The 12245-nt window shown below is 34.9% G+C and overlaps 1 non-coding gene across 1 annotated transcript; it reads left to right on the top strand.

Moving 5' to 3' along the window:
* Positions 1 to 10963: 10963 nt before the first annotated feature.
* LOC119470317 lies at positions 10964 to 11025 on the top strand. The gene has a single exon (XR_005199203.1). It is a non-coding gene; the product is annotated as a U7 small nuclear RNA (small nuclear RNA).
* The last annotated feature ends 1220 nt before the right edge of the window (positions 11026 to 12245 follow it).

Below are 12245 nucleotides of genomic sequence, written 5' to 3'. Positions count from 1 at the left end.
GAAGCTTTTTCTACATGAGCTGAGCTTCTCCTTTGTTCTTTGGAGAGCGCACTTTCACTGGTACTCAATGCTGACCTCCCTAATCTGCAGGTTTTTCTCACAGAAATAAAAGCTCTCCATTTTTCCTCTGCATATCTCATGGTCTTTTATAAACATCATTTTCTAATCTACTAAATAATCAACATATTTCTTATATACAAACGTCTAAGTTGATTATTTGTTGATTTATTATTTGTTTGATTATTTGTTTGTCTTCCCATTTTAACCTGAAAGTTCCTCTCGAGTTGGGAATTTTATCTTATGCATCCTATGTATCTGATATATTCAATTATCTCATATGTTTCTTAGCAAATAATATATTTGCAATAAATATTTTTCCTGACTGAATTAATTAGCTACCGGAGTTATAATTATGAGTTCAAGTTTCCTTGTTGAATAAAAATACTAAGTGGGAAAAAATAAATGAATGTGGACTCTGACACATGGCCCAAGATATTAACAGGCCAGATGTGGATAAACTTTTGAAGGACTGAAAACAAATAATTACATTTCTGATATTTAATAATTAATAGTTTATAATGACTATTATATTTTATAACATCATGGTTTACTTTGATAAATATATATTATGATGAACAATTCTTTACAATTTGAATATAATTGATGGGTTTTTCACTGAACATTCATTTAATGGTTTGAATATACTAAATTTTCTAGAATTGTTAGCATATTATATGAAAAAAAGTCCAGATAATTCAACCTAGATTATTGACAGAAGTGATTGCAAGTGAGAATTAATGAGGGCTGGCATCAGGGTTAGAACCAAGGTGATACCCAACAGGAGGAGTGTTATGTATATTTCCCAAATATGTAGTCTAACTTGGACATTGAGATGCCCTTTTATGTGATTTTGAACAAATATATGAGCCATTACTCTTCTTTTTTTTAAATCATATGTACATCCCATGGTTATCAGGAAATAACATGAATGAACACTAAAAGATAAAATGGAATATATTAACATTAAATATTATATATATTAATAAATTAAAAAGCAGATGCTGATACCAATATAAATGCAGATAGAGATGAAAACCATTCCGTTTTTATTGAACTCAGAATCTGGCTATATTTGGGAGGAACAAACTAAGCAGATGTCTACTATTAAAATATTCAGTAAACCTAATTTTCAGTGTATTTATACTTACACATTAACAGATTCAGTCACTAGAGAACTACTACCTAGTAAAAAACAACCACTACCATTGTAAAGCACTGGACAAATAATGAGAGTGGAGTTAACATGGCACTGTGGAAAGTCAAACAAACCAGACTTTTTTTCGAGATCTTCTCTATTTCTTTGATCGTTTATCCTTTTTTTTTTTTTTTTTTTTTTTTTTTTTTTTTTTTTTTTTTTTTTTTTTTTTTTTTGTCAGAGTATTGCTATGTTGCTCAGGCCAGTGTCAAACTCCTGGCCTCAAGCAATCCTCCTGCTTTGACCTATCAAAGTGCTGGAATTACAAGCATGTGCCACCATGCCTAGTCTCCATTTAAATTTATTATTCTAATACTCTCTTTTCTTGGTCCTTTAAAGAGGAGTGAAAAATAACCCTGCTAACACAAAGTAAACAAACTGGTCATAAAGAAACAGGGTCAGTGTTGTTGGCATGCATGGGACTTGCTGTAGAGCAGGGCTGCCGTTGTGATAACTCTGGTGTCTACAGTAGTTTAAGTAAAGTACTTTGCAGGACTATTTTCCAAGACCACAGACATTAATAGCTGAAAGAGTAATACATTATAAAAAATGAAGCAAGAAAGAAACAATCACACCTTCTTGTTATGTGCTTGACATTCTCCTCTTTCAAAGGTAATCTTGTTTTATACTTTCAGCAAACGTGTGACACATTGGATTAAAACCAATTACAGATGAGGCAACTGAGCCTCAGAGAGATCAAGTCACTTTTTTAAAGTGTATAAAAATTTTGTAAAGTATGCTATAATGTTTATTCATTCTAATTTTTTTCCCTGAAACTCTGTGTTAAAGAACATGCTGCCTATTTTAACCTTTGCTGAACTTAGTTGCTTAGATCCAGGAATTTCACACGAATCCACAAAAAAGTTTTCTTTGTACTCTTCAGGATTTGAGTTTATATTTCAGTCTTTCTGGAAGGCCTGGTTATCAAGTCTCGGTTTGCCAACTTGTTTTACTTTCTCATAGTACCTATACTTTTCACTTTTTAGGATAATTACTTTACTAATTAAACAAATTTTGATCAATGAGATCAGACACAGTGCCTGTTTAATGACTTTATAATCAGCATTTGCTAGTAGATTACCATAACTTGGAAGAAAGGAAGTGTATTAGTCCATTTTCATGCTGGCGATAAAGACCTACCCTAGACTTGGAAATTTATAAAGAAAAAGAGGTTTAATGGACTCACAGTTCCACGTGGCTAGGGCAGCCCCACAATCATGGTGGAAGGTGAAAGGCACATATTACATGGCAGCAGACAAGGGAGAATGAGAGCCAAGCAAAAGAGATTTCCCCTTATAAAACCATCATATCTTGTGAGACTTATTCATTACCACAAGAACAGTATGGGGGAAACCACCCCCAGAATTCAATTATTGCCCACCAGGTCTCTCCCACAACACATGGGCATTATGGAAGCTATAATTCAAGTTGAGATTTGAACAGGGACACAGCCAAACTATATCATTCTGCCCCTGGACACTCCCAAATCGCATGTCCTCACATTTCAAAACCAATCATGCCTTCCAAACAGTCCCTGAAAGTCTTAACTGATTTCAGCATTAACTCAAAAGTCCACAGTCCAAAGTCTCATTCAAGGCCAGACAAATTCCTTCCACCTATAAGCCTCTAAAATAAAATTTTAAAAAAGTTAGTTACCTCCTAGATACAATGGGGGTATAAATGTTAGATAAATATACCCATTCTAAACAGGAGAAAATGGCCAAAATGAATGGGCTAAAGGCCCCATGCAAGTCCAAAATCTAGTGGGATAGTCAAATCTTAAAGTTCCAAAATGATCTTCTTTGAATCCTGGTCTCACATCCAGGTCACACTGATGCAAGAGGTGGATACCCATGGTCTTGGGCAGCTTTGCCCTTGTGGCTTTGCAGGGTACAGTCACACCCCTGGCTGCTTTTATGGGCTGGTGTTGATTGTTTGCAGCTTTCACAGGAGCGCAGTGCCAATTGTCAGTGGATCTACCATTCTGGTGTCTGGAGGACTGTGGCCCTCTTCTCACAGCTCCACTAGGGAGTGCCACAATAGGGGCTCTGTGCAGGGGCTTTAATTCCCCATTTCCCTTCTGTCCTGCCCTAGCAGAGTTTCTCCATGAGGGCCTCACACCTGCAGCAAACTTCTACAAAGATATCCAGGTGTTTTTATACATCCTCTAAAATATAGGTGAATGTTTTCAAACCTCAATTCTTGACTTATATGTAGCCTCAGTCTCAACACCATATGGAAGCTGCCAAGGCTTGGGTCCTGCTTAGATCCTCTTAATCCATGTTCTGAGCTGCACCTTGGCTCCTTTTAGCCATGGCTAGAGAACTGGGACCCAGGGCACCAAATTCCTATGTTGCACATAACAGGGGGGCCCTGCGCCTGGCCCATTAAACCATTTTTTCCTCCTAGGCCTCTGGGCCTGTGATGTGAGGGGCTGCTGCAAAAGTCTTTGATGTGCCCTGGAGACATTTTCCCCATTGCCTGGTGATTAACATTTGGCTCCTCATTACTGACACAAATTTCTGCAGCCAGCTTGAATTATTCCTCAGAAAATGGTTTTTGTTTTTTATTGCATTGTCAGGCTGCAAATTTCATGAACTTTTATGCTCTGTTTCCCTTTTGCAACTGAATGCTTTTGACAGCACCCAAGTCACATCTTGAACGCTTTGCTGCTTAGAAATTTCTTCCACCAGATAATATAAATCATCTCCCTCAAGTTCAAAGTTCCACAAATCTCTAGGACAGATGCAAAATGTCACATTTCTCTGGTAAAACCTAGCAAGAGTCACCTTTACTCCATTTCCCAACAAGTTCTTCATCTCCATCTGAGACCACCTCACCTTGGATTTTATTGTCCATATTACCATCAGCATTTTGGTCAAAGCCATTCAGCAAGTCTCTAGAAAGTTCCAAATGTTCAAACATTTTACTGTCTTCTTCTGGGCCCTCCAAATTATTCCAATCTCTGCCTGTTACCTGGTTCCAAAGTTGCTTCCATATTTTAGGATATCTTTACGTCAGTGCCCCACTCTAGTGGTACCAGTTTACTGTATTAGTCTGTTTTCATGCTGCTGATAAAGACATACTCAAGACTGGATAATTTATAATGAAAAAGAGTTTCCACATGACTGGTGAGGCCTCACAATCATGGTGGATGGTGAAAGGCATGAGTTACATGGTAGCAGACAAGAGAGAACGAGAGCCAAACAAAAAAAGGTTTCCCCCTATAAAACCATCTGATCTTGTGAGACTTATCATTACCACAAGAACAGTATGATGAAAACTGCCCCTATGATTCAATTATTGCACGTGAGGTCCCTCCCACAAAACATGGGAATTATGGGAGCTACAATTCAAAATGAGATTTGGTCAAACCTTATTAGGCAGGAATGAGGGTAGGAAGAAAGGAGGGTAGAAAGGAAAGAGAGAGAGAAGGAAGGAAAGAAGGAAGGAGAGAGGGAAGGAAGGAGGGAGGGAGGGAAGGAGGGAAAGGAAAGGAAGATGCCTCTTCTGGGAACATCAAGACCATATTCTAGTCTAATCAACCAAGATAACCAGATTTACTGGCAAACTGGCAGGCTGTCTTTCTGTCATCAGCAAATTTGTTTGCTGGGCATTAGCTTCTCTCCTAAGGAAATTCCATTTTCCTTTTGAGTTCAAGATCCTCATAATAGATCTTTACATTCTAAAAAGACAAGATTTACACACATAGCACTGAATATAATTTACTCAATTACTGTGTTGATTTTTTTCCAGTTTCCTGTAAATCCAGTTTTTGTTTCTAAGTGGAATGTCATAGAATGAAGAGAGAACACATTAAAAAATGAATTGTGTGTGTGTGTGTGTGTGTGTGTGTGTGTGTGTGCATGCATATGCATAGGTGCTTTTACTTTTCATTTATACTATATTGTGTAAAACAATAGTTAAAAGATGCAGATTCTGAAGCCAGACTGCCTGGGTTCAAATTACAGCACAATTATTTCCGAACTTTTCTAACTTGGGAAAACTTTATGTTTTATTTTATCAGTTAAGCTAGGATAATAATATTACTCACATCCAAAGATCACAAAAGTTAATTTCTGTTAAGCCTAAAGACCATTGCTTGGAATGTTGTAAATGCTCAATAAGCCCTGACTACTACAGTGATTATTTCAAAGAAAAAAAATAGAAATAGAAGGTATGATGATTTGAAGAAATCCAGGACAGCTTAACTTCAATGAGAATAAAAATATCCTGATACTATCTTCCACTATACAGATAGAAATATTCACCTCTAGATTTAATTGTAGTGTAGACTATAGGGGGACAAGGAAGAATTAGGAATTAAAATAAACAAATAGGTTAGAAATACCTTTTTCTGCCCTTTTATTCTTTCAAAACTCACCCCAAAACTACAGGAAAAACAAGAAAGCAAAATAAAAACTTGAATCTTTCTAAATCGGAGTACATCTTTAACCCATTAAGCTACCATACCTCATGACACAGAGAGGGTGAGGAAGAGAGTAAATGACTCAGATGAGTGGAAGCAAGTCAAATCTAAGAGCTTGAAATGAGGTCCATAAGGGAAAACTTTCTCAGTTTGCAGATTCCAAAAGCCTTTTGAACTGATGAGGGAGATTAGTCTAGACTTAAAAATTGAGACAATTATGTGAATTTAGAATAGGACTAATTGAACTAAATTTCTCACACCAAATTATCTTAACAATCAATTGAGCATCTATATGTCAAATAATATATTATGTTTCATTTAGCTATATGGCTATCTTTTGGTCAATACCATACTATTTTCATTACTATATCTTGAAATGTAGTATGCTAAGTGTAAAATGTCTTGAAATGTATTCTAAGAACTCCGTTTTGTTTTTTTTTTTTTTTCAAAATTATGTTGCCTATGCTAGATCATTTGTTTTTTTGAATTGTTACATCAATTTTTACAAAAAATAAAACCCTCATGGGAAATAGTAGGAATTATATTGAATCTTCAGTTAGCTTACATCTTAACAATGTTTATTCTTCTGATAGATTAATATAGTATCTTTCTCTATTTAGCTCTTTCTAAATTTCTTCCAATAAATTAATGTCATTTTCAGAGACTTGCATATATTTTTTTTACCTTTAGATCTTACATATATTTTGTTATATTTATTCCTAAGTATTGAATATTTTGTACTATTAAAGACAGTACTTTTAATTTCAGTTTCAAATTTGTTGAATGTAGAAAACATAAAATTTTTTGCTTTTTGAGACAGAGACTTGCTCTGTCACCAGGCTGGAGTGAAGTGGTGCAATTTCAGCTCATTGCAGACTCCGTCTCCTGGGCTCAAGTGATTCTCCTGCCTCAACCTCCCAAGTAGGAGTAGCTGGGACTACAGGCATGTACCACCACATGCAATTAATTTTTATATTTTTAGTAGAGATGGTGTTTCACCATGTTGCCCAAGATGTTCTCAATCTCTCGAACTCATCTGCCTGTCTCAGCCTCCCAAAGGGCTGGGATTACAGGCGTGAACCACCGTGCCTGGCCACAGTAACATTTTATATTTAACTTTTACCCTAAAACTACCTAATGCTAATTTTAGTATTTGAATTTTTGTAAATTCTATAGGCTTTTCTATATGTTCAATCATATCATTGGTTTTACTTCTGTTGCTGTCTGCATATCTTTTTTATTTTTTTGCCCAATTTCACTGCATTGGCTAGGCCTTCTGGTAAGATGTTGGATAAAAATTGTAAGACTAATCATCCTTCTTTGGTCCTGAATTTAAAATAGAAGCATTCAGTTTTTTATCATTAGCTGTAGATTACTCATAAATCATAATAATAATAATAATAATTATTTTTTTAACACAAGGTCTTGCTCCAGGCTGGAGTACAGCAGTGTTACCTTGGCTTACTGCAACCTCTGCCTTCCAGGTTCGAGCCATTCTCCCACCTCAGCCTCCCAAGTATCTTAGATTACAGGTGCACTCCATCACACCTGGAATTTTTGTGTGTTTTTCAGTAGAGATGGAGTTTTGCCATGTTGGTCAGGCTGGTCTGTAATGCCTGACCTTAGATGATCTGCTCTCCTCAGCCTCTCAAAGGGCTGAGATTACAGGCATCAGCCACTGTGCCCAGGCATAAAATTATCTATTTTAGATTGAGGAGCTTTTCTTGAATTCTTAGTTTGTTGCAAGTTATTATTATGAATATGTGCTGAATTTTGTCAAATTTCTTTTTTGCACATATTTATATGCTTTTTGTGGTTTTAATCTGTTAATATAGTAAAATAATTAAATGAGTTTTGAATGTTAAAACTATCTTGCATTCCTGAGATAAGCCAATATATTTAAAAATGTACATTGTTGGTTACTGGGTTTCACTGCATAGTTTAAAAATAGTATTTACTTCTCTTCTGTCACACAGTTAAGTTCCTGGAGTAAGGTATATTCTTTTGATGCTTGATTTTGAGTTTTTAGGGCAAGCCCAGAGGAGTCTTCAGTCCATGACTAGTTTTGCCCCACTAATAAGGTGAAATTCTGATGATTCTGTTTGTTCCATTTACACATATTCTATTTATTCCAATTACAAATTTCTTTTCTGTGCCGGCTTGTGAGATCATTGTATATTTTCCAGCTAGTGTCTATCTACTCTATTCTGGTGGTTCTTTCTGCATGTGTTATTCTCATAACAGCTTAGATCAGCACTCAGACATAGACATGAAAGGATCCTTCTGCAGAACATGTTGATTTGCAAGATTTGATATCTTAGATTAGGACAAAGTAGCATAAGGTCTAGGCCAAAAAAAAGCTTATATTGGGAAAGGTTATATATTTTGTTCCATTTTATGCTACTTTTAAATGTATATTTAGCTTCTGGGTATACTTTCCTGGTTAATATCCAAAGACCACAATACCAGGTAATGACTAAGAATCAACTATTATTTGAAGTCATTATCAACAATTCATTGTTCTCCATCAGAAATACAAATATTTATTTCAACCTAATCATTTTTCAGATTTGATTTTAACAATTATACTAGAATATCTTGATATGATTATGCTAAAAAATACTGTTGCATAAATGAATAATTTTTCTCATTACATTTAAGAAAAAATATTCTCTTTCCCAGAAGATATGAAATAATTCAGTAAGCTATAGAAGTTTTGAATATATGCTAGCCAATTCTCATAATGCTAACTGACATTTATTGAGCTCTTACTCTGTGCAAAGAACTTGGCACATACTACTGTATTGAGATGGAAAGACTCTTGGAGTTGATACAAACTACTTGTCAATTTCTTTGTGTCAATGAAAAAACTCACACACATTTTGTAAGCATTTGTTTACTTATCTACAAAGTTGGAGAAATGTTACCCCAGACAATCTGATCAGACACAACACATAAAAACCCCTTTAAAACTTTATGATACAATTTTATTCTTAATGCCATCATTGTGATATACATATTCCTTTTGACATTCAAAATATATGCAATATTTTTCATTATTTCATAACAGAGTAGCCATATATATTTCTTTATGTGTATGTGTATACACACACACACACACACACACACACACACACGTATATTTGTTTGTGTATTATTTTTTTTTTTGGAGACCGTATCTTATTCTGTCACCAAGGCTGGTGTGCAGTGGTGCGATCAGAGCTTACTGCAGCCTCCCAACTCCTGAGATCAAGCAATGTTCATACCTCAGTCTCCTAAGTAACTAGTAGCATAGGTACGTATCACCATACCCAACTAATTAAAAAAGGAATTGTAGAAAAACAGTCTTGCCAAGTTGCCCAGGCTGATCTTTAACTCCTGGCCTCAAGTAATCTTGCAGCTTCAGTATAATTTCTTACCATAAACTTCCAACTGGTTTTTAAGAAAAGAAACAATAGCCTTTTCTTAAAGACTGGCTTATATGTAAACTCCTCTTTTCATATATAGTCATTCATGCACATTATATTGCTCATAATTCTACCAAAATTCAATAAATATGAGGGTAGATCTCATTTTAATGTGACAACAGTCATAATTTGTCCATTTTGCATTTAACAGTTTGCTCTTGCTCCAGTCTCCAAAACTCATATTTTAAAATGTTGTTTAGCTGAATTAAATACAATTTTCAGTTTTTAAAATATTTCTTATATGCCAGCAGTAGAATGACAGTATGTTACATTGCTCAAAAAATTACTTTAAATTCAAAGATCAACCCCCATGAGCTTAATTTTATCAAAGAAGAAATGTCTTGTCAAATACAGTCCCAACCAACATAATCAGTAGCTTTCAAAGTATGTTTGACATTGAGAAGGACTGAAAAACAACATAGGAGTCAGAGAAACAAACATCGATGGCCTGTCAAATTTTTTGTAGATATGATGCTATTATCAAGACACATCAGGATAAAATAAAATGACCTAGCTGACCACAGGCTTACAAATGTCCTGTGAAGGAAAGAAAAACGGTGAATCAAAAGGTAGCTTTGCTGCATGTCCCCCCAGGCCTTTTTATTGACAAGAATGACAATGGTCCCAAGATGCACCATTATCTATGACCAGCAAGCAGACATCAAATGCTCCTGAGCTGTATCTGTCAGAATAGAAAATTCTGCTCAAAACAGACAGAGCTTGTTACATTTTCTTCAGCTAAGGTTTGTCAAAAGCCAGGGTCACTCGTATTGCTCTGCCCTGAAGGGGAATTGTAAAAGGAGAGAAGTACATGATTTCTCAATGTTTCTTCTCCAAGGAGACTTTGAGTCTGGTTGACCAAATGTTTTGGAAGTCAAGTCATGACTCAAAGGAAGTAGAAAGCAAAGTTAATTGTCTGTCATTTTTCTACTTAGAAATGAGGTTCATATGCTAAAAGGTTAGAGTTTTAGTAGATTCTTACATTTAGGGAAAATTTTTTGCTGTGTGATTTGTTTTTACAATTGAAAAAGGAAAATACTACTGTTACTGAAATTGGAGGGAAGAAGTTAATGTATTCTGGCCCAGTATTATGTGCTATAGCATTGTGGAGTTTATTACAGACTGAAATATTTACACTGGTAAGATATTTCTCTAATTTGCTTCTTTTTGACTAAAGAGAGTTTTTATACACAAATGTCCAGCCTCTGACACATAAGTAAACTCACTAACTTGTGGAAACATCTGTTAACCACTCACAAGAAAATGCAAGTTGGGAATATTTCTTAATTGATTCCTTAAAAAAATTAACACAAACGTCTTTTCTCCTTCAATAAATTTGAGGACAAAAATGAAGGCATCACAAAGACAGCATTTGCGAACAAAGGGATTATTTTTCCCCTCTTTCCTTCCCTTATCTTTTACCCCTCCACTCCCGTCCCCTCTGCTCTCCTCTTTACTGTTCTACTTCTCAATTTGTAGCTTAGCATTTTTTTCTATGTTCAGAGACAAATCAATTCTGATCAAACTTGTTAAAAGTAGTCTTGCAAAAAATGTTATCACATTTTGTAATACTACACATTTGTAGTTTAAAAACAGAGTTTGCAAACTCACTAACATGGTTGTTTTGTTTGTCCCACACAATCTTCTTCCAAAGTCTGTTTTATTTACCATCTTTAAAAAATGAGAGGGCTCACACAATAATTTTAAATTTCAGATTTCTAGGAAAAAATAAAAACAATGGCAAGAGGGGTTAATTTGACAATACTTAGTTTGAATTTCTACTTAACAATATTCTTCCACAGCACAGGGGCTAAGTATTACAGCTCTTTTAGAATTTGTTTAGCAGGCTTTCTAGTCGTTATTGGAAAGCCTCTTAAAAAAACAACAAACAAACAAGAAAACCCCACAGAGGCTGATGAAACTTGCAGTCAGAACGTATAATCTCCAGTGTATCAATCAGAGTTTCCTCCACCAGGTTTACTTCTCTTACTCATCCCTCAGGGTTTGAGTTGTGAGTTCTGATCCAATTCAATTAATTAATTAGACCGATCAACTATTTTTCTTATCAATATAACTTTACAATTCTAGCTAATAACTTACTGTTTAGAATGTAATTACTTAATAGTTTCATGAGTGGGAATTCCATCTCCATCACTAGACTGTGAGCTTTGCCAGAAGCTAGAGCATATTTTAGACATTGTTTACTATTCACATTCCTGCAGTAGTGCCTTGTACCATGTGATTTTCAACGAATGAGTGTGGCAGAAAGAAATGAAGGTGGGAAGGAAAGGAGAAAGAAAGGTACAATTTTGAATTTAAAAAATGTATATTTCATTATTTCCATTACCAATGGTACCAATCATGCTGTACACACTTAAATAAGAATCTTTGCTCAACTGGTTAAACAGAAAAAAACATGGGCCTTAGAATTATATATCACCTTGCTAACATTACAGTGAGGCTCACATGAGATCCTATAATCATTTCTCCAATTAATTCTAGAAAAGCTTCAGGATAATGATTGGTAATACATGTTTTTCTTGATGGTACTTTATTTCCAATAATATGTCAGGTAATGCATCAGCATTAACTATTTCTCAAGAGTATTGCAAAAAATACTATCCCTTAAGGCAGAAAAATGTTTCTGTGGTGAAATAAAAATTCCTCATGACTTACTATATCTTTTAATTACTGATGACTTTAAATTTTTCTCTACACAATATTTCATTCCTCTCTATTTCTAGGGGGAAAAAAGTACTATATTTAGAGTCAGCAGCCCTTTGGTTAAAGTCCTAAATCTGCCATTTTTTAGCAGTACAGTACTACAGTCAACAATCACTTAGCCCTGATATACCTCATTATTTCTATCAGTAAAGTGGAGTCAAAACATCACTTACATTACAATATTGTAAAAACTCAATTATAAGTGCTATGCAAAAAATGTAAACAGGTTTTTAAAACATCTATAGACATAAATAAGAAACATAAAATTTGAGAACAAGCTCCTGCCCTTAAAATAAACTATACAATTCACTCTTCCGTCTCACGCAACTTGACAATGGCAATTGATTTAACCAGTCAACTAATCTGATTA

This window comes from Cebus imitator, unplaced genomic scaffold, assembly GCF_001604975.1.
Source record: "Cebus imitator isolate Cc_AM_T3 unplaced genomic scaffold, Cebus_imitator-1.0 Scaffold27, whole genome shotgun sequence".
Taxonomy (NCBI): domain Eukaryota; kingdom Metazoa; phylum Chordata; class Mammalia; order Primates; family Cebidae; genus Cebus; species Cebus imitator.
Note: the sequence above shows the minus strand (reverse complement) of the source record. Positions and strands in the feature narration are given on the sequence as shown.